Below are 27,624 nucleotides of genomic sequence, written 5' to 3'. Positions count from 1 at the left end.
CTACCTTGCTGGAAGATAAGAGACCTATGGTGCAGTTACCTCAGTTGATACCCATAGGAATGAAGTCAACAGGAAACCAAAATACCATCTAGCTGAACACAACCTAAATATGCAACCCATAATCCATGTCATGAGTTAGACAACTGCATTTTATTTCAAGCCATCAAGGTAAGGTAAAGGGTGTTTGTTGTGCTGCATTATTGTAGCACTAGATAACCAACCTTTTCTTAAGCATACCCTTGTTTGATTGACAATAGTTGTCCCTCAGTATCTAGAGGGGATTGGTTTCAGGATCCCCATGGATTCCAAAACTTGAGAATACGAAAGTCTTTATATAAAACATCATAGTATTTGCATTTAACTTACATACATCCTCGTATATACAGTCAGCCACGTTCTGCATCTGTGAATTCAACCAATATTGGATCCAAATATTTAGAAAAATCAAGTGCATCTGTAGTGAACAATAAACACCTATTTTTCTTGTAAATAGTAACAACTATTTACATAGCATTTACATTAGATTAGGTATTATATGTATAATTATGTACCACATAACAATGTTTTGGTCAACAACAGATCACATATATGCTACTGGTCTCATAAGATTATAATGCCATGTTTTTACTGTACCTTTTCTGTGTTTAGCTATGTTCAGATACACAAACACTTACCATTGTGTTATAATAGCCTACAGTAGTGAGCGCAGTAACATGCTGTCCAGGTTTGAAGCCCAGGAGCAAGAGGCTATCATGTATAGCCTAGATGTGTAACAGGCTATACCATCTAGATTTTTGTAAGTACACTTACTGATATTCACACAATAACAAAATCATTTAATGACACATTTCTCATGAGGACTAAGCACTAAGCTCTGATATTTTATCTTGCCCAAATTCCCATCTAAGGGGTCTGGGTAGTCATGCTTTACAAAACATAAATTCTCATCGGATGGGTTTCATTTAACCCTATATATTGTGATCTACATTCCAATAAGACTCTGACATAACATTATGTGACAAAAGAAGAAAGTGAAAATATTTTACCCCCAAGCATGTTTCTTTGCCATATCTTGAAATGGCCCTGCAAACCTGTCCTTTCTGGGGGAAAATTTGCATCTGTAAAGAATGTCTATTAACATAGCTAGATCTTTTTCTTCCAGGCCCTCCCAGTTCTGAAGAGATTAACTAAGAGTCTGGCACCTTTTAAAGGTCTGAATAGGAAACATTTGTCGTCTATTGTCTCTAAAGGCTGCCACCTTAAGACTTCAAAAGAATCTTGGTCTCCACGATCTTTTATCTTAACCTGAACATCTCCTTTCTATCCATCCCAGGTCTTTAGACAAACTCAACCAATTGTCAACCAGAAAATGTTTGAATTTACCTGTAGCCTGGAAGCTCCCTGCTTTTCTGGTTGACAATTACAATAACGCATTAACAACAGGGCTATGTTCTGGGTGTCGACAAAAAGAGTCAAACTCTGTAAAATATTTGGAGACATTTATTCTGAGCCAAATATGAGTGACCATGGCCCATGACACAGCCCTCAGGAGGTCCTGAGAACATGTGCCCAAGGGGATGGGAGCGCAAGTTGGTTTTATACATTTTAGGGAGGCATGAGACATCAATCAAATACATTTAAGAAATACATAAATGCGGGACAACTCAAAGTGGGTGGGGACGTTGGCTGTAAAATTAAATGGCAACATGGCAAGCCTAACTTGGGAGCCAAGGAGCCCCGCAGTGAAATCCTAGTGCAGTTACTTATCAGTTTTAGATGCTTGTAGAAGATCCTTAAATTCTATAAGCATCAGCTTTCTCATAAAAAATGGAGCTATTAATATTACTTCCATGAGAGTGTTGCTTGGAGAATTATTAAATTCAATGGTATATTCAGAATGCTTAGCAGAGCACCTGGCAGATATTTAACTGTTCAATAAATTATAGTTATTATTATTAAGACTGCTTACTCCTCATAGAAGCCTGAAAATTTGGGAGAAGCAGTTTATTGAGAAGAAAATTAACATTGAATTTTGATGAGCGATGCAGAAAAGTAATGAATTACCATATTTGTGACACACAGAGTTACCTCTTTTTGAAAATGGGGCAGATTATTTTTATTATTTCATCCTGAGGGACCCATGCCCAGGGAATCAGAGGAAGCACAGCAAGGATTGAGGTCTCTCATTTGAAACAGGATGTAAACACATCTGAGGAACAAAGATCACTCAGGGCAGTTTTTAACTATGTTGATTAATCATACAAATTATAATGGATGGTGCAAACAAAAATTGCTGATGCTTCCAAAATCATTAATAATTTCTGTAGTCACGTAAAGACTTTGGGAACTGTTAAACCATCAACTTTTGTATCCTTTTCGTTCCAATTCCAGTGATAAAAATAATTGCACATTAGGGAAAATTCAGACTATATAGAAAAGTAAAAACAAGAAAAAAATGGAAATCTCTCTTTTCAGAGCATAAATGTTTTCTCCCAATCTTTCTTCTTCTTGACATTTAAAGGAGAGCCATAAACTACACTGAAAATTATTTTACAGAAACTCAAGACTTTTACCTTTCTTTCTGCAAAGAAAACAATGTGTTATTTCATTGTCTGTGACAGAGGACGTTGAACAATGAACTCTCAGATTCCAAACAAAACATTTCAATAAAATACCAAACTTACTGTTTGCACCCTTAGAATTGCTATAATAGACCTCGACATTTTCGAATCCTTGTTCTACTGAAAGGTGAGAGGAAAATGTGCACGGTTGTCTGACATGAACAAGATTGTATTAAACAGCCCTATATTAGTAGGTTGAAAGTATGCTGATGAAAAGCAACTAACACAATGTGTTGAAATAAGAAAGAAAAGTACACTTTCTGATCTCTCTCTCTCTTTAGAAAAGCACAACTCTAAAATTTGCTTTGATTTTTAGTTTATGGACACTCTGACATCTCTTTTCTTTTTTAGGGTGTTCAAAAATGACCTCAGAATGCTTCATGTGAGCTCAATCATGAATAATTGTGGTAGGAGTTTATTGGATGATCTGATACCCATTCTAATTAAGCACATAAAAGTACACTGGATTCCTCAAAATTATATCCAGAGCCATCACAGGTTACAGATCCAACAGGAGGTTTGATGAAATACACACTGCTCCTAGCTGAGAAGGCTGTTGAAAACCTACATGAACAATGGCACTTATAGGATTTAAGGTTGACTCAGGGCACCCTGGATTGAAGAGGATGACCTGAGTTGAAGTGAATTCTTAAGACCCCATAAATACAATGTTTTGTAGGGGGCCGATATAACCCATATAACCTGATGCTCCTAGATCTCTAGTCTGATTTCCACCGTGCCAACCCCTCCAGTAGTCAACTCTCAGTGTGCACATGTGCTTAAGTGGTTCTGAGCCTCTCAGTAAACAGCCCAGGACAGTAAGGGCCAAACAAACCTTCAAGTATATAAAGGAAATTGCAAGTAAACCATTCCTGCAACCCAAGATCTAAGCCCTATTAAGAAAATAGATGCCTATTTATCATCTCCATTCACGTGCCTTGCAGGGGCAAAGAAATGACTAAAGACAATCTTGCAATGTATGTGCCAAAGACATGCATTTCCCTTTGAATTATCTGTGGAGTTAATTTCCAAAGATGCAACAGAACATAACAGAGCAATGGATCAGTGCCTGGCAGATCCATAAGTCTTACACTAAATGCATGACTGGTAGTCTACCAGATGACAGAGGAATTCTTCTTCATACCATTGTCCTAGCTCCGATTTACAAACAGATATTAAAAATACAGAGGGCAGATTCTCAAATCACAACCTTTCAAAGTTAACATCGAAAGAAGCCATAATAATCACATTTGTTACTAGACAGTACCTTATTTTCACCATGTATTAGTTAAGCACTTAATTGGCTCCCCCATGCTTTGCTAGCAACATATCACGATTATGAAACTTCATAACCAGTGTCCACTCAATATATTTGAATTTCATTTGTTATGACTTCAACTAGGTGGATGACTGACTTGCTAGACAAATATATAAAAGCATATTAAATGTATGCATAGGTAGCAGTGGCTTAATAGGATTTCTCCTACATTTCGGTATTTCACTGAAACATGCTTTATTTTCACAGTATGCTAGCTGTTAAGTGCAGGCACATGAATGAAAAAGGAATTTGGCCATTTCCCTATCCACAAATGTTATTGTTTCTACAGCTGCCTCCTCCATTTCTGTGTCGGGCTCAACCTAAAAGAAAAATTTTAATGTGAATGGAAGTCTGCACCCAGGCTCTGAGAAAGTGTGTGGAAGAAGATGGTAGGTGTGCTCATGGTAGCATGCACATCATAGGTCATAAACAATGAAGCACCTGTCCTTTACAAATATGAAAACTCAGTTATTCATGTTACTCAGACTCTTTGTCCAGGTTTCTGTTCTTTTCTTTGCCCTGCAATTTAAAAGTAATCACAACTAAATAGGATATATGGATCTCCAATCCATAAGATGAGGTGATTAGGAACTGTTCTTTGGGACGCATTGGAACAGGTGGAGATGATTAGTCTGGAAAAGACATATCTTGCTGTTGAAATATTTGAAATTCACGTAAGAGAGGAAGAGAACTCCTCCTGTTGCGTTCCAGGGGATAGAGCTAGATCTCATAGATAAAAGCCACAAGGAGACAGAGGTAAGAAAAACATTAATATATGCTAAATAGGAGAATTCTACATACAGTACTATTTTCAGAAAGAGCATTAATACAATATCTATTTATATTCAGACAATTATCCTAGAATATTATAGTTTTTTTATAATTGTGGTCTACTGTATACCACCTAGGAAATATTAAATACTATTTTTGTTATTGCTACTTTTATTTTTATTATTAGTTGAGAGCTTTTCCAGACATTAATAAACTCTTGGCAGACGTAGATCATACATCAGTTGCTCATTCATTGTCACCTCTATGAGCGTATTTCTGATAGTAGAAGCTCAGTTTGATGTTGTGTAATAAATAAAAAGGAAACAATGAAAGCAAATTACTCATTATTGCCTTATGGTTAAATAAAGATTAAAAAACATTGGAAAACATGTAGAGAAAGCAGGATATAATTATATTAGAAACCACTGTGTAACCATCACTAATACTAAGCAATACATTTAGTCCTGACAGCTCCTTGTAAGTGGAAGGAGACATATTGCCAACTTGTACTATCTACTGGAAAATGTAGACATTGGCAAAGCTGTCAACTGTCTCACAAGAGAGGCTAAGGGGCTTCTACAGGTATCCTCCAGAGATATTTGTGGGTTCAGTTCTAGACCACCACAATAAAGAAAATATCACAATAAAAGCAAGTCACACAATTTTTTTTGTTTCCCAGTGAGTATAAGAGTCATGTTCACATTGTACTGTAGTCCATTAAGTGTGTAATACCATTGTGTCTAAAAAATACACACACCTAAATTAAAATACTTTATTGCTAAAAAAAATGTTAACAATCATCTGAGCCATCAACGATTTGTAATCTTTTTGCTGGTGAAGGGTCTTGCCTCAATGTTGATGGTTGCAGACTGACTAGGGTGGTGGTTGCTGGAGGTGGGGATAGCTGTGACAATTTCCTAAAATAAGACAACAATGACATTTGCTGCATTGGTTGACACTTCCTTTCATGAAAGATTTCTCTGTAGCATGAGATGCTATTTGATAGCATTTTACCCACAAGTAGAACTTCTTTTAAAATTGGAGTCAATCCTCTAAAACCCTGCCACTTCTTTATCAATTAAGTTTATGTAAATATTCTAGATTTTTTTTGTTATTCCAACAGTCTTCACAAGTATATTATATATTATAATCTTCACCAGTATATTCCTTCTCAAGAAATAATTTTCTTTGCTCATTCACGAAAAGCAACTCCTCATCCATTCAAGTTTAGTCATGAGGTTGTAGCCATTCAGCCACATCTTCAGGCTCCACTTCTCCTTCTACTACTCTTACTATTTCTGCCACATCTGCAGTTACTTCCTCCACTGAAGTCTTGAACCCCTCAAAGTCATCCATGAGGCTTGGAATCAACATCTCCCAGGCTCCTATTAATGTTGATAATTTAACTTCCTCCCACAAATCATAAATGTTCTTAATGGCATCTGGAATGGTAAATCCTTTCCAGAAGGTTTTCAATTAACTTTGCCCAGATGCATCAGAGGAATCACTATTTATGGCAACTACAAATTATGAAACGTATCTCTTAAATAATAAGACTTCAACGTCAAAATGACTCCTTGATCCAGGGGCTGCAGAATGAATGTTGCGCTGAGAAGCACAAAAAGAACACTAATCTCTTTATACATCTCCATGAGAGCTCTTGGGTGACCAGATTCATTGTCAATGAACAGTAAATGTTGAAAAGGGTCCTTTTCCTGAGCAGTAGATATCAATAGTGGCCTCAAAATATTCAGTAAACCATACCATAAATAGATGTGCTATCATCCAGGCTTTGATGTTCCATTTCTAGAGCACAGGCAGAGAAGATTTAGCATCATTCTTAAGGGCCCTAGGATTTTTGGAATGCTAAATGAGCATTGCCTTCAACTTAAAGTCACCAGCGGGATTAGCCTGTAAGAAAAGTTATCTTGTTCTTTCAAGCTTTGAACCCAGACATTGACTTCTCCTCTCCAGCTATGAAAGTCTTAGATGGCAACTTACTTCAACATTAGGCAGCTTCATTTACATTGAAAATATGTTGTATAGTGTAACCACCTTCACTAATGATCTTAGCTAGATCTTCTGGATAACTTGCTGCAGCTTCTAGATCAGCACTTGCTGCTTCACTTTGCACTCTTATGTTATGGAGGTGGCTTCTTTTCTTAATCTTCATGAGCCAACCTACACTAGCTTCCAACTTTTCTTCTGCAGCTTTCTCATCTCTCTCAGCCTACATCGAATCAAAAAGAGATAGGGCCTTGCTCTGGATTAGGCTTTAGCTTAAGAGAGTATTGTGGCTGGCTTGATTCTCTATTCAGACCACTGGAACTTTCTGCATATTAGCAAAAAGGCTGCTTCACTTTCTTAGCATTCATGTGCTCACTGAAGTAGCCCTTTTAATTTCCTTCAAGAATTTTTCCTTTGCATTCACCACTTGGCTGTTTTGTGCAAAAGGCTAGCTTCTGCCCTCTCTTGGCTTTCGACATGACTTCCTCATGATCATTTCTTGCTTGTGATTTAAAGGGAGAGACTCTGCCTTTCACTTGAACACTTGACCTTTGTAGGGGATTAATTGGCGTAATTTCAATATTGTTGTGTCTCAGGGAATAGTGAGGCTTAAAGAGAGAGAGAGAGATGGGGAATGGCCAGTTGGTGGAGCAGTCAGAACACACACAACATTTATCAATTAAGTTTGCCATCTTATAAGGGTGTGATATGTGGCACCCCAACACAATTACAATAGTAATAACAAACATAACTGATCACAGATCACCAGGACAAGTATAGCAATAATAAGAAATATAATAATAACAAAAACTTTGTGAGAAATACCAAAATACGGCATAGGGACACAAAGTGAGCACATGCTGTTGGAGAAATTATGTAGCTTTGCTCAATGCAGGGTTGCCACAAACCTTCAATTCAGTAAAAAATGCAGTATCTGTGAAGCACAACAAAGTGAGGTAGGCCTGTGTTTGGATGAGCACTGGAGACCAAGAAATACCCAAATAACATTTAAAACACAGAGGCTTAGGGTTACAGATGTGTGTCATTTTAATCTTCCTTTAATAAAATTATTTATTGTATAGAATGATTTTCTTTAAATAATACATGCCCTAGAGAAATTACAATTTGATAAGCAAACGTTTTGCATGTGTTTTTGTTATAGGTAAGCTAGTCTACAGACTACACTGGGTATGGGTAAGCTAGTCTATATGCTACACTATGTATGAGTAAGCTACACTATACAATACATTGGATATATGTAATCTAGTCTATAGGTTATACTGGGGATGGGTAAGCTACTCTACAGACAGCAGTGGGTGTGGTTAAGCTAGTCTATAGACTACTTTGGGTATGGAAAAGCTAGCCTATAGGCTATACTGGGTATGGGTAAGCTAGTCTATAGACTACACTGAGTATGGGTAAGCTAGTCTATAAACTACACTAGGTTTGGGTAAGCTAGTTTATAGACTAAACTGGATATAGGCAGTCTATTATATACGTTATACTTTATATGGGGAAAGTAGTCTATAGACTACAGTGGATATGGGTAATCTAGTCTATAGGCTATATTTGCTTTGGGTAAGTTAGTCTATAGACTACAGAGGATATGGGTAATCTAGTCTACATACTAAATTGGGTGCTAGTAAGCAGGTCTATAGACTCCACTGGGTAGAGATAGGTAGACTAGTCTATAGAATAAACTGAATATGGGTAATCCAGTCTATAGACTATACTTGATAAGGATAAGGTAGTCTATAGACTACACTAGGTGTGGGTAGGCTAGTCTATAGACTGCACTGGGTACTAGTAAGCTTGTCTGTGGACTCCTATCAGGGATGCATTCAGATATGGAAACGTGCATAATGAACATGAGCAAGTGTAAGGCCGAGCCAATATTATTGCTTACAAGTTCTCAAACAGAAGGGTCAGCAATGCCTTTTTGTTGTCCGCCGAGTCTACTGGAATAAGCTTGAGTCTTTCACAATTGCCACACACAACGCAAAGCAAAGCAAAGCAGGATAATTTTACAGCTGGGCTTACTCATATTTACATAATCCGAGCCTCAGCATCTTTCTATCTCTTCTTCTAGTGACAAATAATGGTAATCATAACAAAAACCTAGTAAGACAAAGTCATTATTAGAAGTCCTTTGGCAGATAGAATCCCATATAAAATTTTTTAAATAATCTGTGGTCAGGTTGAGCCTACTTCCCAGAATTTGGGATGATTAATAGTATTGGCAGTTTTAACGGGACTAAAACATTTTGGCAAATCAAATGAAATGGTTCTAAATAAACATACTACTCATTTTGATCAATCAAAATTACTCAGTGAGTATAAATTCAGTGGTTTTAACAGAGGACAAATTTTGCAAATTTTAAAAATAGGCTACCTCTTTAGTATAAGCACTATATTAATGTAGACATAAAAATACGTAGTATTTTTTGATTCATATATTTATAATATTGATAATTACGACTAGATAAAACATAATGTATTTATGCAGTTAAAAGTCATGCATTAAAATTTTTTCTTATGTGGGTCAATGATGAAAAATTTTTGTTGATTGGAATTAGCTGTTTATTATAACATGTCTGTGTTGCATCGTGTGGGTGCGTGTGTGTGTGCGCACACGTGTGCGTGTGTGTTTACTTATCTATGGCTAATAGTTTTCTCTGAAAAACTAAGATGAAGAAAGACACAATAAATGTGCAGAAACTATATTTACATAATTGTCAGGGTCTCAAGAAACATCAGGGAAGTGTGACCATTTATTTCCATCTTCACAATTGCTTCTCTGTAATTAAGCTGTGCTTCTTGGTGAAGCCTTCTTGAAATGTCAGGTATTTACACCTGTTTCGGATGGTTGTCATCGGTGGTATTTTAGATTCCCCAGTTTGTTTGTTAGGAGAAGCACTAGTGATGTAAGACACCAGAACTGTCCAGTTTGTAAAAATAAGCAGGGATAATTCAGATGGCAGAGACTTGATCCTGGGTTTGGGTGAGTCCTTTGTTTACCCAGTGCCCATCAGTCACAGCTGTGCTACCAAGCAGCATGTTTAAACTTTCATTAATACATCTATGACCTTCATGCTTAATGAGCCTTCAGGGGTCTCAGCAAGCTACATTTTGAAATAAACCTCATACGGAATAAACAAGGAAATTGGAAACAGGCAGAGGAACTGGCAAGAGCATTTGGTAGTGTAAACCAAAGTCTAAACTATCAGTAGAAGCCAAAGTGACTCAAAATATCTCATGTATTTTACAAAACAGATGCTCTTCGGTTTAAGGAGAGAAATGAAAAATCTCAAAACACAGTCCAGGAAAAATGAAACCTGAATTGTACCACAGTAAAATGTTATTCTTGACTTTATAAAACATTTTTCTCTACATACTGGACTCTTTAATAACAGAACTTATTATACCATTTAACTGCTACAGAAAGATGAAAGCTATTTAAAATATAGCACACTTATTATACATTGAAATTAGGAGCCTTTTAGGCCATTAAAATATCCCAGGAAAGGAGAGGGTCCAAATTACTAGACTAGTTTCATGGCTTCACTGAGCCCTGACAGATCAATTTAATATTTGAACATCATTAATTTGAACATTTCTTATGTAATTTAAGGCTCACACTGCATAATACAGGGATGCATTCAGGATTTGGACTTGGAGAAATCATTTTAAAAAGCCATTAAGGTTTAGAAATAGAAGAAATTACAGTGGTTAGTAAAATACTATGGAATATTCTGCAACATGCCTCAGTTGTAAGGCTACCAGATCCTGAAGATGGAGTGAAAATTGATACAAACTACTCGGACAGGTTTCTATACTCGTTTCAGAGCAAACATTTGTATATTTTATTGAATGTGTATATGAAAGCTAGAGACATGTGTCATTACTTTTCCCAATCGCCTTTCTCCCAACTGTTTTTCTTGGAAGAGTCAAGGTTGTTACAGGAACGCAGAAATCCATTGGAGGAACTCAGAACTGACACTACCTACTAGACACTTAGTCTTACAATGATCTTCCCTTCTTCTCTCTTTTCCTTTTCATTTATAATAGAAACAAAATTTATAGATATTTAAAACACATATGCTTTCCCCAAAACATTAAGGCACAAAAGGCATTCATTTTATGCAAATTGATCATAATCATAGCCATGAAGCAAACATATCTCATGATGGTTTTGATCTCCAATGTTTTCTCTTGCAAATAATAGGTCTCTTAATCACGTTAAAGACCTTTGGTCCTGTAGCACATGTCATTTTTAAAAAATGTATCCACAAGAGATTTGACACAAGGCACTCTTGATTGTATCTATTTTTTATATTTTTAAAGAAACAAAAATAACAAGGTCTAAATTGCAAATACACTTGATTTCCTCTTACTGGTACCTTTAAGAGGAATCAGAGTTGTGTTTAGAAAAGGTGTTGAGGTGTGAAAGCTGTAAATAATTGGACTCTCAAAATATGAAATAAAACCTAAAGTGTGGATAAGTTAAATTTGGAAGAGTGATTTCTGTTGGACTTCATTTTGTCTAGACTTTCTCATTTCCCATTACGTAATTTGTGATATGACACTAAACATTCTTGCACACATAAGAATTTAAGATCCCTCTTATACAATAATATTATTCTGTATTTGAAGACCCCTATTTAAAGAACATTTTCATTGTGAAGCTATTTTTAGTAGATCCTGCACACTTAATAGTGGAGATAATGATAATATATTTTTATGGGAATGCTGAGGCAAATGATGAGGTATGTTTACTCCCTGATGCATCATTTACCTAGCTCAACAAATGTGTGGAGTTATTGGATTTTGTTACTTATATGGGTGTGTAGAAGGGAAATCTTCTTGCTTTCTGCCAGTCTTAAGGGAGCATTTGAATCTGATAATGTCCCTGTGAATAGCCAAATAGCTATTTATCAGTTCTATCCCATACTTAAGTCATTTGACCTCCTAGTCAATATTATGAGAGTTGTGTATGAACTTCCTCCCCCAAAAACTTCAGAAGTCAATGGAATTTGATGAAAAATAAGGGAATGAATGAGGAGGAAACTACTCCAAGAACAAGAATCAACAAGGTTTTTTTTAGGGGGCCTGTTCACCTTTATAACACCCCACTTTTCCAAATGACAACACTTTTTCTAGTGATTAATTAGGATTCCAGCAGAGTTTTCATAAATTTGGAATCTAGTTAAAATGGGAATCATTAAATCGGTAAGTTCAAACTAGTTTTCCTAGGTTATCTTCCTTTGAAAGTGCTCAGTGAATAAAGCAATGCTCTATACAAACAGTAGAACTACAGATATATATGTATCTATAGCTATATAGATATAGATATATAAGATTCTCGTAGATGACATCATTGTCATATATATTACATATACCTACATATGCATGTGTAGGTGGAGAGATCGATCTTGAAATTGAATTAAATTACCCTAATAATTCAGTTTTATTGTCTTTTATTTCTTATTTTTCTTGTTTTCTCTTGTCTTCTTTAATCTCTTTTTAATGCTAGCAGTTAAAGACTTAAGAGACTCAAAGTCCTAAAATGACATAGCATTTAAATGTAAGCATATTTTGGAAATTCTAAGATAGCTGTAGAACTTATTTTTTACATAATCCTGAGAAAAAACTATGGATTTTTTTTTTTTTTAATCACAACAGTTGAATTACACCAAGTCATTGTTTCATTGGAAATGGAAATAATATTGACAGGTTCACTTCACTCTTTGGACTTACAAATAACAATCTGAACTTCTCACCTCAGGTTCTACCTGGTTTTGTAAGTATAAATGTAGACTGTAACGTAAACTTATCCCTCTGTTCTTCAGTCAAAACTCGGGAGCATGAAAAGCTCATAGAACATCTTTCTTAAATTCATATAGCCATATGTATTCATAGTAGAGATATATATATATATCTCCCCTAGATAGAGTGTTACTGATTTTTTAACATATTCTGTTCATCTTTAGGTATGGAGGAAAGTTTTCAGTCCACAGCAGGTTTGCATTTGACAGATTTTCAAGTAACCATTATTTTAGCGAAATGCATCCAGTTAAATTCAGCCTTTTTTTGTTGATTTTAGAAACCAGGGGTTTTCTTTATTTTCCACATTGATGAGTAGGGAAAGGGGTATGAAAAAGCTACTGAAATTCTGTCTAAATGGGAGGGGCTAAAGATATGCTCAAAGTTTGCTTTGTTTGGCTTTGTTTCTTTGAAATGTACACAGGGCAAGTTGGGCCATGAAGTAAAAACTTCTGAAACCTGAGGTTGATAAGCATTCCCAAATCACATCCCGTTGTGAGATGCCAAGATGACAAGTGTTTTAAGGAAGCACCTGCTTGTTTAGGTGTGACACAGGGCCACATCACAGAGGCATCATCTTTTGTTTGTTTGAGACAGGTTGCCACTCTGTTGCTCAGGCTGGAGTGCAGTGGTGCCATCATAGCTCACAGCAACCTTGAACTCCTGGGCTCAACCCATCCTCCCGAGGATGACAACCTAGGACTCAGCAGTTGTGTTCATTGCTTAAATCATGGAGCAAGAACCTTAGAATATGTTGTATTGTGAAAAGGCATGAAGATGCTCAGAGTACATCCATGAAATGGTCTTATTTGTTTTACATGTGATTATTAGCATTCCAAGCTCTATATTTGAGGACAAAGGATTCTTACAAAGCAGCATTGTTTATAAAACATTTAAAAGACAAGCAAACGATGGGAAAATCCTCTAAGTCATATATACTATACTTAGCCCCTTTGTGCTGTGATGGAAGGCATATAGGTACTAGTTCAATGTTTATAATAAGAGCTTTATAATATAATGTGAAAAAATGAGTGTACTCAGATAAAGAAAATAATTGTGCATTCAAGAAATTTGTATCATCCCTTTTTTCTACATTTTCTTGCCCCAAGTATTAATAAAAGCTTAGGTGAATTTTTAGAATATAGATTTTTTCCCATTGTTACTGTCATCTTTATTTAGCAGTGATATTTCAAACTATTTTGAGATCTTTACTATACATATGGGAGATATGAAGGAACAAATAACAATGGTATTCTATCTGTTTCTTCTCTGAGAAATTCAACAGGTCGCTAGTGAAAGGACTGTTTAGTTGTAATAACATTTTACTATGGAACGTTATCAGTTTATACCGTGTGAGGTGTTCATCTCTGTCACAGTGAGGGAACATGCATCCTTGCTGTGTTCTCAATTTAACTTAAATCTCATGATTTCATGTTTTGAACAAACATCTACTTAATTCCTGGCTCCTACTCCCCACCCACTGGGAGCCCCCGTGCAGCTGCTGTGATTACTAATCCAACTGGCGATGGTTAGGGGAAGGTATTAAGTGAAATTTTGACTTAAGAAAGGCTAAACTACTTACAGTGCAATAGCATTTCCCCATAACATGTAAAACACGTAGAGAAATAAATAAATAAACAAATAAATAAATAAGTAAAATCAGAGAATAAGATCACTCTTTATCCAAATAACACAGGTTGGTTTTATTGCTTTAAAGCATAGGCACAAAAATCAGCCTTTGGTGGAAGACTTGGATTTCAACTTACTATTGCCAAACGGGTTGATATAAGAGAATGTGTGGTATGCAGCTATGTATAGATGTGTACCTGAGATGTGTAGGAATCTCGAGAACTTTTTGGATGTTTCTTCCTGTAATGATGGAAAGACCTGGTAGAATTACATAACAATTCGGTGTGAGTCCTTAGCACAGATCCTTCCTTTTTTCTTTTTCTTTTTCTTTTTTTTTTTTTTACTGTATGACCAAACTGATGGAAACAAAGGTAGCATGCTGATTCTGTAAGGACACGGTGTAGGAATGTCTTATGCTAGTGAGTCCATCATGTGCTAGTTCCATTTATTTATTTATTTATTTATTTTTCCTGAGATGGAGTCTCACTCTGTTACCCAGGCTGGAGTGCAGTGGTACAATCTTAGCACACTGTAGCCTCCACCTCCTGGGTTCAAACAATTATCCTGCCTCAGCCTCCTGAGTAGCTGGAACTACAGGCACCCGTCACCATGCCTGGTTAAGTTTTGTATTTTTTTTTTCAGTAGAGATGGGGTTTCACCATGTTTGCCAGGCTGGTCTTGAACTCCTGACCTCAAGTGATGCGCCTGCCTTGGCCTCCCAAGGTGCCGAGATTGCAGATGGGAGCCACCACACATGCTGGTTCTTAAGAACAAGTGAGAAGATTCTATATTGTGAAGTCAACCCATTGCATTAAATGTGTTGTTTATATTTGCTTCAAAATCTGCTTATGACAAATTCGATGTCATTTTGTGTTGCAATCTGGTGTCTGTAGGGTTTGCCTTGCAGTTTCATGTGAAATAACATTTTAAAAAATGGTTTGTACCTATGTAGAGCTTATTCTAAACTCAGAGTGTGGATTGGTGTCTTGGATGAAAGCTGCTGTGTGTTTTCCTTCCTGGGCCACCCTTCCTCCTCCAGACACTTCCATGTGGCTGGCTGCGGCTAACATCAGCCATCACTTATACATAGGGTGAGAAGACTTGGGATTTGGTATCTCTACCACTTGATCTCACTTGCTCCCCTTTCTTCTTAGTGCATGGAATTTACTTCCTCTGTAGGCAAGTCAAGCCTCCTCCTCTTCAGTCTTCAGGCAGTCTGAGACCTTTCTAGCCTTGCAATCTCAGAATTGCAGCATTTTATTATCTCAGAATTCCTCTGGCAGTGCTGCTGAACTTGAAAAGCAGTATCTGGAGCTTTGTATTTTCAAGGCTTCTTTTGGCTGTTTGCCTGGAATTGAGTCCACCTACTAATGTTTGCTCAGGTACCTAAGCCATCCACACATCCTGTTCTTATCTTTAAGCTGACAATCCTAAAATGAGAGCCATGTCATCACTGTAATCCACGAGATGAGAGCCAAGGGTACAAAGCCTGAGAATTCAAAGTTTAAAAGTCTTATTTAGGATGTTTCAATAAAGGACACCTACTTATTCCTGCACAAACAATTGTGGGTAAAGAAAGAGATGGAACACCTTTTGAAATGCATATGGGTAGGAAACAATTTTTTTATTAAAAAACGTTATTTTAAGCTAAATGTGACCCTAACACACAGTGCCCCCCAAACACACACACACACACACACACACACATTTTATTATGTGACATAAAAAAGTGCATTACTAAATTAAACAATCATTAAGTAATTATTTGACAATTATAAACAACTAATAACCTCTAAAATGTTTGCTAAAGTTGCAATGTTTAAAATGTATGCCAATAACTAGCTTTTACATGGTTAGCATGAGAAAACCTTATGCTGAAGGAATTGTTCTTTCTGAAGTAATTTGATTAATAAAGATTGCTGCTGTCTTGTACAAGATTCTTGCACAAGTTGGGAGGAGATTCTGCTGAGAAGGGAGAAGTCACATAGTGGTCTGGTGAGGAGGGCAGGACTAACAGCCCAGAAGTTCCAGAGCTTGTGCAAGGCCCCAGCGCCAGTAAATGTGAGTGACAAGATGAGGGTTGAGCTGTCTTGTTTCCGTGCCTGAACCCTTTCCCCTGAATTTCCCAGCCTCAAAAGGCTATGCTTCTGCTATTGGTCCTGTGTATAAATCACTCCAGTTCTCCACACATGTCTGTTCAAGGGTAAGGACATCCCTCTTAGCATGGAAATGGGATTAAGCCCAATTAAAGCCATGAATCATTCCCAAACCTGCAGGACATCCCAGTTTAGCTGGGGCTCTTTAGAAAAATTGCAATTCCACAGCTCCACCTTTAGGGTAATGCAGACCTGTCACTGAGCAGAATCACAAATCAGAATGGGAACAGGGACCAGTGTCTGTGTTTGGTAGTCAACGGTGGTTTAGTTCATCCTACTTCTCAGTGACCTCTTCCATTCACATAGGTTGCTATCTCTTTTCTGATCACCCTCCATAACCAATACATTGGCTGAAATGATGGGAAAAATATTCCAGCTCTGCAGTCATTTTGTTTATTAGAATGTTGTGCTTGGGCAGCAATTCTATCCCCTGGGAAAGACTGAAGAAGGTCCCCTGTGGCAGGAGGTAGCATGATATGATGCAAGACGCTGGACTTTGGGTTCAGAGACAAGTTCCGATCCTGACTATGCTTTCTGCCAGGCAATTAACTTCCTACATTTAAAAAATTCTACAAACTCATACAAATACACTTACCTAGTGTGTTGCTATGAAGACAAAATATTATTTACAGTACCTGCTCAATAAATATGAGGGTCTCATGAATCTCCTTCAGAGGGGGAGAAAGCAGAGGAAACCCTCTACTCTTGAACTTCTCCTTTTTTTCTTGAGACAGGGTCTCACTATATTTCCCAGGCCAGAGTGCGGTGGTGCCATCATGGCTCACTGCAGCCTCGACCTCCTGGGCTCAAGCAATCTTCCTACCTCAGCCTCCCTAGTAGCTGGAACTAGGAGTGTGTGTTAGTATGCCAGGCTATTTTTTTGTTTTGTTTTGTTTTGCTTTTTGTTCTTTTTCTTTTTTTGTATAGACAAGGATCTCACTATGTTGCACAGGCCAGTCTTGACCTCCTGGCCTTAAGCAATCCTCCCACCTCAGCCTCCCAAAGCACTGGGATTACAGGTGTGAGCCACTGTGCCCAGCCTTGAACTACTCAACTACTCTTATATTTATGTCAAAAACCTTACCTGACCTCTACATCCATAAATCCATCCTGCGAGATATATGTGTATATGCACACACGCACATCAAAAGTTGAGGATCATTTATGTATTCACATTTTTTTTTACTCATATAGAGCTATGCATAAAGAGTTTGAACCAGCATAGAAAGCTCTTTTATTTTAAAAATGAGATTAATAAAACATCCTGATAATTACTGTTTTCTAGTCTTTTGATTTTAGCTCATACAATTCTGCATGACAAATATGTTTTCTCTTTATTTGTTTTATATGTATACGTGGTTTCTGTGCCTTAGTAAAAATGCCAACCAAGTTTATTTTTTTTCTTCTTTGAAGAATTTTTGCAGAGCTATGAAGGAAATGTAGAAAATAAAAGATAAGTTACTACATGGAATAAAATTCATAAAAAGCCCTTCCCTAGTATTTCTCCAAGTAGCATCAGTTGCATATTTCTGCAGAGTGCTAAGTTAATATTTTTGATAATTCAAGGATTCGAGCCACCATCCAGTTTCATTCTGCAGATGTAGGATAGTTTAACTGCTCAAGTAGGTCATAAAATACACCATTTATAAAGCATTTAGCTACACTGTACCATGCAAAGGATAACATGTTAAACAAAAACCTTTCTTAAGGAGTTTGATATTAAAAGCATCGCAATGCAATTATTCATCCTCAAAGATCTGTGTTGCAGAATTCACAGTTTAGATTAGAGAATATCAAGGGGCAGCACTCTGAAGTGTGGCAAATTGGGGGAACTTCTCCTAGCATCTTGCACTTCATGATAACTGAAACTAAGTGCAGGGCTGGCTGTTTGCTATTCTATGTTGCAGTTAGACGAAGCTAATTAGCAACATTGTGCTCAGTAAATATGTTTCAACATACATTAACCGATTATCCATCAGTGAAATATTACACAATTAATTTTATAATATAACTGTCAACAGCAGAGATGATGGGCATGATTTGAAGCAAGAGCCTACCAGAGTATGTTTCTCAGCCTTGGTACTGTTGACATTTGGGGCCACATGATGCTCCGTGGGGCTGTCCTATGCATTACAGGCTGTTTTGCAACATTCCTAGTCTCTATCTTCTGAATGCCACTAACTCCCCCACTCTCTGTCCCACCACGTTGCGACAACTCAGGATGTCTCCAGACATTGCCACACGTCCACTGCGGAACAAAATTGCCCTGGTTAGAGTCACTGTAATTCTCAAATTGCCGAGTTTTACATTAGTATTTTAAAGCACCCCAGGTCATTGGAATTTGCAGCCTAGCTTGACAAAATCGGTGGGCTCTTCTTGTACAACTTAAAGTCAGACCTACCAACCTGGAACATCAGCACCATCTGAGAGCTTGTCAGAAATGCAGATTCCCAGACCTACAGACCCAGAGTCTGCATTTTACTGAGACCCCCCAGGGGATTTCTTTGCACATGGAGTTTTAGAAGCCATTCTCTGGCTCGTACAGCCTCCTATTCTCAGAGAAGTCTCCACAATTCCCAGGTCCCGTTGAGCAGACAGTCCAAGCAAGCAGATATAATGGTTGCACCTCGTCACCCTCACGGCCTCACAGCAGACTGAATTGGGGAAGATGCCTGACATGGTGGATGCAGCGGGTGGATGCAGCATCTGTCAGTTACCAGGTAAAGAACTAATTAGATTCTCTCTAGAGAGTTTTTGTTACTGACAAGGGCTCCAGAGATTGTGTTGGTTTTTGTTGGAAGACAACAAGAAGCAAATACTTGGGGCAAAGCTGAATGACCTGAATGGCAGATATTGACAGAGGAACCTGTCCTGCTCAGGTCTTGGCTATCTCTGCTCTCATTTTTCTTCCTTTCATTGTTTTCTCTCCCTCTCTCAGAGATTTTCCTTTGCCTCCCTGTTGCCCTTGGTGCCCAGCTGTGCGCGTGCAGTGCATCAGCTATTCTTGGCTTGGCCCAACCCTTGGGTTGGGTTGGCATCAGCTACTCTTGGGTTGGCCTTTTCCTGGCAACAAATTATACCTGTGACGAAAATGAAAATGTGTTTTACTTTAATAAAGTTGGAGGATGGTACCATACTGTATCATTAAGTTATAATGCAAATTCTATAACTGCACATTGTCTATTGGTTGAACGCTTATGAAGAACCATTTGGTGTTTAAAGAGGCATAAAAATAAATACCTACTTTACTGTCTAATATTGTTTTTAAAGATACATATTGGGAAATAATCCAAAATAAAGAAAAGGAGAATTAAAAACAACTTGAGTGTTAGTAAGTAAATGAGCAAAAAACTTATATTTTGTCAACTGATAGAAATATCATACAGCCATTAAAATGATAATCCCTAAATTTGTATAACAACATTGAAAATGTTTGTGTCAATTCAGCGACAAAGGCAGAAACACAATTTTATCCATGGCAGGCAAGATTGGAGCTGTAAAACGTGTGGATGCACAAGAAGATTGGAATGAAACAAAAAGAGTAAAATTTGTTGATTTAACATGAGATGGTGCACATTTTTAGATTTTTGCTTTCATAAAGTTAGATGATTGGTAAAGATGTACATGTGTTTCTGTCACCTCTATCATGTCTATCACCTCTTTTCATGTTTCTTGAAGTGTAGTGCTTCTTAAACCTTTCCTCTACGTAGGCTGAAAAATCCAGGAGACCATAGATACACTTTAATGTTAAATGAGCACAAGATGGCACAATTTTTAGTTGCTATCTTCTTAACTAATTGTTTTTCATTCCACTGTAACAAAGAGATGTTTTCAGGTGTACCTAAGTGCAAGAATGATAACTACTTTGTCTATAAAATTTGAAGTGTACTTGTCTATAAAATTTTAAGCTTTTATTTATTTATTTTAATTAAGAAAAGGGCAGCTATGAGGAGCTTGGCTGGGGCTGCATTCAGAACCCTGCTGCAGTTATTGTGAACTGTTGTGGACCCTTACATGAACTCTGTAAGCCTTGCTTTGTTGGCCATAAAATGGGGATGGCTACAATAGAACTGGCATCAAGTTATTTGTTAAAATTAAAGGGACCGTTTAAATAAAAAGCACAGTGTAGTGCCTGGCAAATTATTACTATGGAAAGCATATTGTCTTTGTTGTTTCTATCTTATGTCAAACAGTAGATCTGTGTAAGGCAGATAATTATATGGTCAATGACTTACATTTTACTATATTTTCAATCTTAATATTTTATTATGATCTATAATCATTCCTATTTGACTATCACTTATTTTTATTAAGCATCAATGCTTTCCTAATACACTTCAATATTATCGAGATGATTTAATGGAAATCATGGAGACTGTTCGTTTATACTTAAATTAGTGTCTACGAGGCATGCAGACAAAACTATTTGTTAAGAAGGCCTGATTGAAAAGTACAACCCATTTTTTTACTACTTTTGACTATAATACTTTTTTCTTAATTTTTCTATTATTACATTTATATGACCTAACCTATTGAAATTACTTCCTGACACCAGCAATTCACATCTTTCATAATTTTTGGATGCTATTGTTTCTTCCCCTGAAGTGTGCCACTGTCAAGATGAAGCCACTACAATAGTATTAAATATCATGGCACATTCTTATCTTTGGTCAAATAGAATTTTACAGTCAGTACTCTGGCAGTAACTGCACCATCTCAGTCTAAATCTGTTTTGTTATTCTTAATATATTCTCAATAAAGAGAATAAGATAGTTATGTATTTTACTTTAAATAACTAATTTTAAGCAAAGCTTTCACAAAAGAGGATTTCATTAGATAAAAGTATTAACTCTGCTTACTATTTGAATGCATCTCTGAGCTTATAAATGAAGTCAGCAAGGAAACAATGTTCAGCTAACTGAAATTTTATGTAGTAACATCCAGTGGAAGTGCCATCACATTCATTAATGAAAACATCTTATGTTACTTCTTGGGCAACAGCTCCCATTGAATCTGTCTTGCTTCACTGTGTCTTGAAGTGAAGTGTTGTCTACTGTTTGCTTCAGACCATCTTTTCAAGGATGTTTGTATAGCAAAGAGCTTTGGAAAGATAGACTATAGTATCTTCTTCCAGAGCAAAGGGCCAGAATGTCCACCACTGCATTAGTCTGTTCTTGCACTGCTATAAAGAAGTACCTGAGACTGGGTAATTTATAAAGAAAAGAGGTTTAATTGGCTCACAGTTCTTCAGGCTGTACAAGAAGTATGGTGTTGGCCACCTGCTCTGCTTCTGGAGAGGCCTCAGGAAGCTTACGATCATGGCAGAAGGCAGAGGGCATGCAGGCGTATCTTACATGGCCAGAGCAGGAAGAAGAGAGAGGGGGGAGGTGCTACACACATTAAAACGACCAGATCTCTTAAGAACTCTATCACAGGAACAGCACTATGGGGATGGTGCTAAAGCATTAGAAATTGCCCCTGTGAGTCAATCACCTCCCCCAAGGCTCCTCCTCTAACATTGGGGATTACATTTCAACATGAGATTTGGGCAGGGACACAGATCCAAACCCTATCCACCAGGATCTTTAAGCATGGGATGCCTCTTCTGTAACATATCCACTGCATTTGTAGGAGTCCATTTCAGCCTATCTGCTTCAGCCCTGTGGGACTTCGATGCAAGCAGAGCTAATGAAAAATGTGATGCTTCAGCTTCTTTTTGTACCATGAATAATAATCTGTTCTTTATCTCTGACCCAGGAGTCTCATGTCTTCAACTAGCACCTGTGACATTGTGGCAGACTAACTAGTAAACTTGCATGTAGAGTAAAATCTCAGGCCCTTCACAGTTCTTGATGTGTGTAGGTGTCAGCATCCATAGGCATAAGATGCTGGGATGGCTCTTGTGAGAAAAAAAAAAAAATTCTCAGAATTTAAATTTAGAATGGTTTCTTGTCAGAATAGTGTTTATGCTCTTTTTGCAAAGATTTTCAAATCCACTCAATCCATGTAGTTTTACACTAGCTGCAATTTTAGTTCTAACTATTGAGGATTATTTTTTGGGTTCTGTCTTAGTCCGTTTTGTGTTGCTCTAACAAAGTACCTAGAATGGGTAATTAATAAAGAGCAGAAATGTATTTTCTCACAGTTCTGGAGGCTGGGAAGTCCCAGATCAAGGCACCAGCAGGTTCAGTTGTTTGGTAAGGGCTGCATCTTCCAGAAGGGAGGATCACTGTGTTTTCACATGGCAAAAGGCAGAAGGGCAAGTGAGCTAAATGCTACCTGCAGCTTCTTATATAAGGGCCTTAATCCCATTCATGAGGGAGGATCCCTCAAGGCACAGCCACCTTTTAAAAGCCCTACTATCTACATTGGTAGTATTACATTGGTAAAACCTGAATTTTGGAGGAAACACAATCCAACCATGGCAAATTCCCTGCAAAAACTTATGTGTGTGTATGTGTGTGTGTATATATATATATGTGTGTGTGTGTATACGTATATACACACACATATATAAAATTTTTATATTTTATATTTTATAAAATCTAAGGATCCATTTTATTTTAATAGAAACATTCTTAATCCTGACTGCACATTAGCCTGGGAGAGGAGGACTTCTGAGCACAGTGGCTCAAGCCTGTAATCCCAGCACTTTGGGAGGCTGAGGCAGGCAGATCACAAGGTCAAGAGATAGAGACCATCCTGGGCAATACGGTGAAACCCAGTCTCTACTAAAAATAGAAAAATTAGCTGGGTGTGGTCACATGCAACTGTAGTCCCACCTACTCAGGAGGCTGAGGCAGGAGGATCGCTTAAACCCAGGAGACAGAGGTTGCAGTGAGCCGTGATTGCACCACTGCACTCCAGCCTGGATGACAAGAGCAAAACTTCACCTCAGAAAAAAAAATCGATAGACCAACTCTATCAAAATCTCTTATTAAATCCCATAAGACCATTTTAAATATGTTGCCAAATTTAAGAACCATTGGCACAAATTCACAAAATGTGACAGTTTTCCTTCTTGTCATGTCTCTTGAAGTGTAGTGCTTCTTAAACTTTTAGATGTGGCCAAATCACTTGAGGATCTTGTAAAAGTTCAGGTTCTCATCAGGTGGGTCTGCAATGGGTACCCAATAATCTGTATTCGTAACAATCTCCCAGGTGAGGCCATGGCTTCTGCTTCAAGGTCTAAATTTTGAGTAGCAATGTCACAGTTGTTATTCTCATAAAGCAAAAGCAAAACAATACAGAACAAAAGAAAACATAACCCAAGCATCAAGTGTTTCAGGTCTTGAGATGTAGTACATGCCCTTTTCTCTTTCCATTTTTTTTTTTTTTTTTTTTTTTTTGGTGACAGGATCTTGCTCTGTTGCCCTGGCTGGAGTGCAGAGGTGCATTCATTGCTCACTGCAGCCTCGACCCCCTGGACTCAGGAGATCCTCCCACCTCAGCCTCCTGAGTAGCTGGGACTATATGGAACACCACCATGCCTGGCTAGTATTTGTGGTATTTGCTGTAGAGATGCCCAGGTTGATCTCAAATTCCTAGACTCAAGTGACCCTCCCACCTTGGCCTCTGAAAATGCTGGGATTACAAGTGTGAGCCACTGCACTCTGCCATGGTACATGCTGTTAAAAGAATCTTTTTTTTTTTTTAATAATACTAGTGATCTGAAAGCTAAGGTGTGGAAAAATAAAGAAATGTTGCTGTCAGGAAATCAGCAAACTGTCTCTTTATAAAATGCACTGATTTTTGCCACTGAAATCAGCGTTTGCTACAGAATGAAGCCCATACAATTAGAATTTTTTAAGCAACTGAAGCCCCCCTGCCTGGCATTGGCATTTATGTAGCTGAAAGGGAGCATTACTCTAGAAAAATGCTTTCTTTCTATAGCACATTTTTCATTAAGACCACATTGTCACTTAACTCATATTGCTTAAGAATACCATCCTGGAGACAAAACCATTTCAAAGGAATTGTACCATGACATTCCTACCATGTGGGTCATTACAAATTGCCTTGCTGTGGTTTAAAAGCAGAATAATTGAAACAGAAGCACAAGTACAAGCTCTAGAAGTATCTTCCCAGTAGGGTTTTACCCTACAGGGTACAAGCAATAAAATCATTGAGCACAGAGATGGAAATAGGCTTTGGCTCAAATCACACACACACACACACACACACACACACCCCTCACATTCACACCTGTTTCCCTTTCTGGCTGGAAGTGAAAATTGGAATGCTATTATAAGCTTGTGCAGATGACTATAACTGAGAAATCAGGCACATCACAGGGAGATCATTGCACCTACAGCCTCATTCTTTTTTTGAAAGCTGGCAGGGTACATGCAGTATAAAATAAAGGATGAGACGGCATGTCTCCAGCAGGCCAAAAAAGGTTAAGGGGGCACTGAGGAAGTGTGGGAAATGCTCAGTTGCTCTCAGAAACAAACAATGAAATAAATACAAATACTGGAAAGAGAGACGGAAGCATGGTTGTAGCCTTAGCATGTAGTCAAGCATCCATAGGCCATGCCTCTGTGTTACTTCATCATCCATCCCCATCACCCCTCACCAGCTCTGCAGAGGAATTCAAACGTGTGTGTTTCCCCATGAGCAGCTACTGCTTTTCTTTTCTCTTTAGGTGCTCTCTCTGATTTTGCAAGAAAGAAAACAATTTAACAAAGCAATTGTTAATTGCTTTGGGACCCTGCACTCATTCATCCTCTGGCATATTTGGAGACTCAGTTGTAATAAGAATGAGATGGCCAGGCTCTGCTTCCTCTTTTTTTTTTTTTTTTTTGTCCAACATCATGGTGCTGCTTCACAGGTGTTATCAACAAGAAGGTAGATGTGATGCCTGTGGCAGATTGGAGTCTTTAAATCCTTTAGATGTCATCAAGTGGACTGCTCATCTGGCTAGGAGTCACAGAACTCAATGTACCATCCTCTGCTTGATGGACTCATAGAGGGTGCCTGCCTTTCTTTAAGGCAGCTTTCTGCTTCATTTTTCTTTTTATCAGACTGTAATATCGAGCTGACTCCGAAAGTGGTCTATAATTCTGTTAGCAATACTTCTGTGTTTCTATACAGAACATTCATGTCCAGCAGCCCCTGAATTGATATATTGTGGCTGATCAGAATAGAAGAAGCCCTAGGGCACTGAACATGGAGCAAATAATCTGCTCCCAAGCTTGGTCCTGAATCAAATCCTTTGACCTGAAGTAACCTGTGATGCAAGCTTATTTGACTGTTGTCTTCAGAAGGGTTTCTTCTGCAGGTGTGAGGAATAGCATGGAATATCATTCTACTGTGCCAGTTGGTGCAAATTGCTATCACATGACTCAGTTATTAAATACAAAAGAGAGAAAGAGGGGAGAGAAGATAAAATTGGTTAGAAAGTTGAGGGTTGTTATTTCATACAGTGACTCTTTTTGGACTCTTGCTAAGTAAAATATGAGTAACAAGTACAATATTTTTGTTTTCAATAACCTCCAGTTCTCTGAAGGCTGAGCTGGCTTTCTGGTGGCATCTTGAAGGGGGATGGAATGTAGCTGAAGTCTATGCCAGAGAGTAAATGAAGTGGAAAGCCTGTACCTTCTGTCCTGGTGCACCTTGAAACAAAAAATGGAGAGAGAGTGTGGTGATCATAGAGCAGGATCCTCATTTCCCTCAATTATTTTGGGATGGAGCTACATAAACATTGAAATGGCATAAAGATGCTGTGGAAAGTTAGCACCTGTGTCTCTCATCTCTGCTGGGGAGGTGATGAGGCTCTCAGAGAAAGCCAAGTCTTGCAAAGGCTCGTGATCTCTCACGGTTTGAGAGGAGTGAGGAGATGTTATCTGAGGGCTTGCTGGGTTAGGGGGTGGGAATTGTAGCTCACCTGAGCCATTCTGTGACATGTAGTGGATTGCGAACTTTATGTGTATGTGAATGTGGAGACACAGGAGTGATGACTAGGGCGTCAATATGGAAGGGAAAGTTGCTATATGCAAACTTGGAGACTAGTGACACATGGCTGGGGCTGTGAGCTTCAGGGTAGGATGCTGGCACATTCACCCAGCAGGATAGATTGGAAAGATCTAACCCAGTCCAGGAACCAAACTCTACAGGTTCCTCTGTGGCACAGAAGAGTGAGGATTCATGGCACCCACAAGGTTTTAAGACTCCCTTCTTCCCAGCACCCTAAGGTCATTGTAGATTGCCTATATATATAGATAGTATCATGGGGAGAAGTATAGGGCAATAAAAAATTAACAACTGAGTATTGACCCAGGAGTCAAGTCATTCAAGAAACTAAACAGAAGAAACTGTCACACTCTGAATTGGTGGGTTGAAAGTTTGTGATTATCTCACACTCTCAATGAGGTGAGAAAGATTAGCCAGGTGTGATGGCTACTCAGGAGGTTGAGGCAAGAGAATCACTTGAGCCCAGGAGGTCAAGGTTCAGTGAGCCATGATTATGCCACTGCACTCCAGCCTGGGCAATAGAGCAACACCCCAATACTAAAAAAAAAAAAAAAATGGTTAGATCTACTTTTAAACACATAAAAAGCACATGTTTTCTTTGTGCATCTGAGTATAGAATGAGAACATTTTCAACTGAAGACTACTAAAATAGAAGGCAGGTTCCTCATCTCACTTTCTGACATTTTATGCAAAATATAAACCCGCTAATTGCTTTTTCAATAAAGCCTTCAAAGTAACATTGACATGTGGGTGATTTTCAGTGAGAGGTTGAAGAGAATTTAAGGTTTAGTCATACACTGCAGTCCCAGAGGAAGAAGGGTGACCCTCAAGATAACCACAGGGATCATTTTTGTCTAGGCTGAGAAGATGGTGGTGAGGCTTCCTGAGCTATGTGTACTAGTTTACCCTTAGGTCTTTCAGCTAGCTCTGGGCAATAAGGCTCCCACACGGTCTGATAAAAACACCACCGTGCTAAGTATCAGAGAACAAACTTAGAGTTGCATTATTAAAAACATATTTTTGCTGGAGAGTTTTACCAAAATGAAATGTCTTGCTTCTATTGGTCTTAGGAGAGATCTGACTGGTGTAAAAACATAGGGTTACAGAAATTTGGAAATGCAGTCATTTATCTATGCATATCATGCTTTCACACAGATTTCTTTCCTAGGATGCCATTTAAAAATGCATATTTTGGGTAAAAAAAGTAAGCTGTCACACATATAGACTTCTCCTAGTATTCAGCTTAAACATGCGATGATTTGGGAGAGTTGTTCATGTCCCTAATGGTTTAATTGCTAAGAGAATCTTTCCCATCCTCCACATTAAC

General features: G+C 38.0%; 1 long non-coding RNA gene across 3 annotated transcripts in view; it reads left to right on the top strand.

The window, feature by feature from the left end:
- The window catches only part of LOC103880637, a 909,354-nt gene that overhangs the window by 252,453 nt on the left and 629,277 nt on the right, over nucleotides 1-27,624 (top strand). For all 3 annotated transcript variants that reach the window (XR_004180718.1, XR_004180716.1, XR_004180715.1), the window contains one exon: nucleotides 18,906-19,045. This is a non-coding gene — a long non-coding RNA (uncharacterized LOC103880637). The remainder of the gene's footprint in view (nucleotides 1-18,905; nucleotides 19,046-27,624) is intronic.

This window comes from Papio anubis, chromosome X, assembly GCF_008728515.1.
Source record: "Papio anubis isolate 15944 chromosome X, Panubis1.0, whole genome shotgun sequence".
Classification (NCBI taxonomy): domain Eukaryota; kingdom Metazoa; phylum Chordata; class Mammalia; order Primates; family Cercopithecidae; genus Papio; species Papio anubis.
The sequence above is the reverse complement of the archived record's forward strand: the minus strand, read 5'-3'. Positions and strand labels throughout refer to the sequence as shown.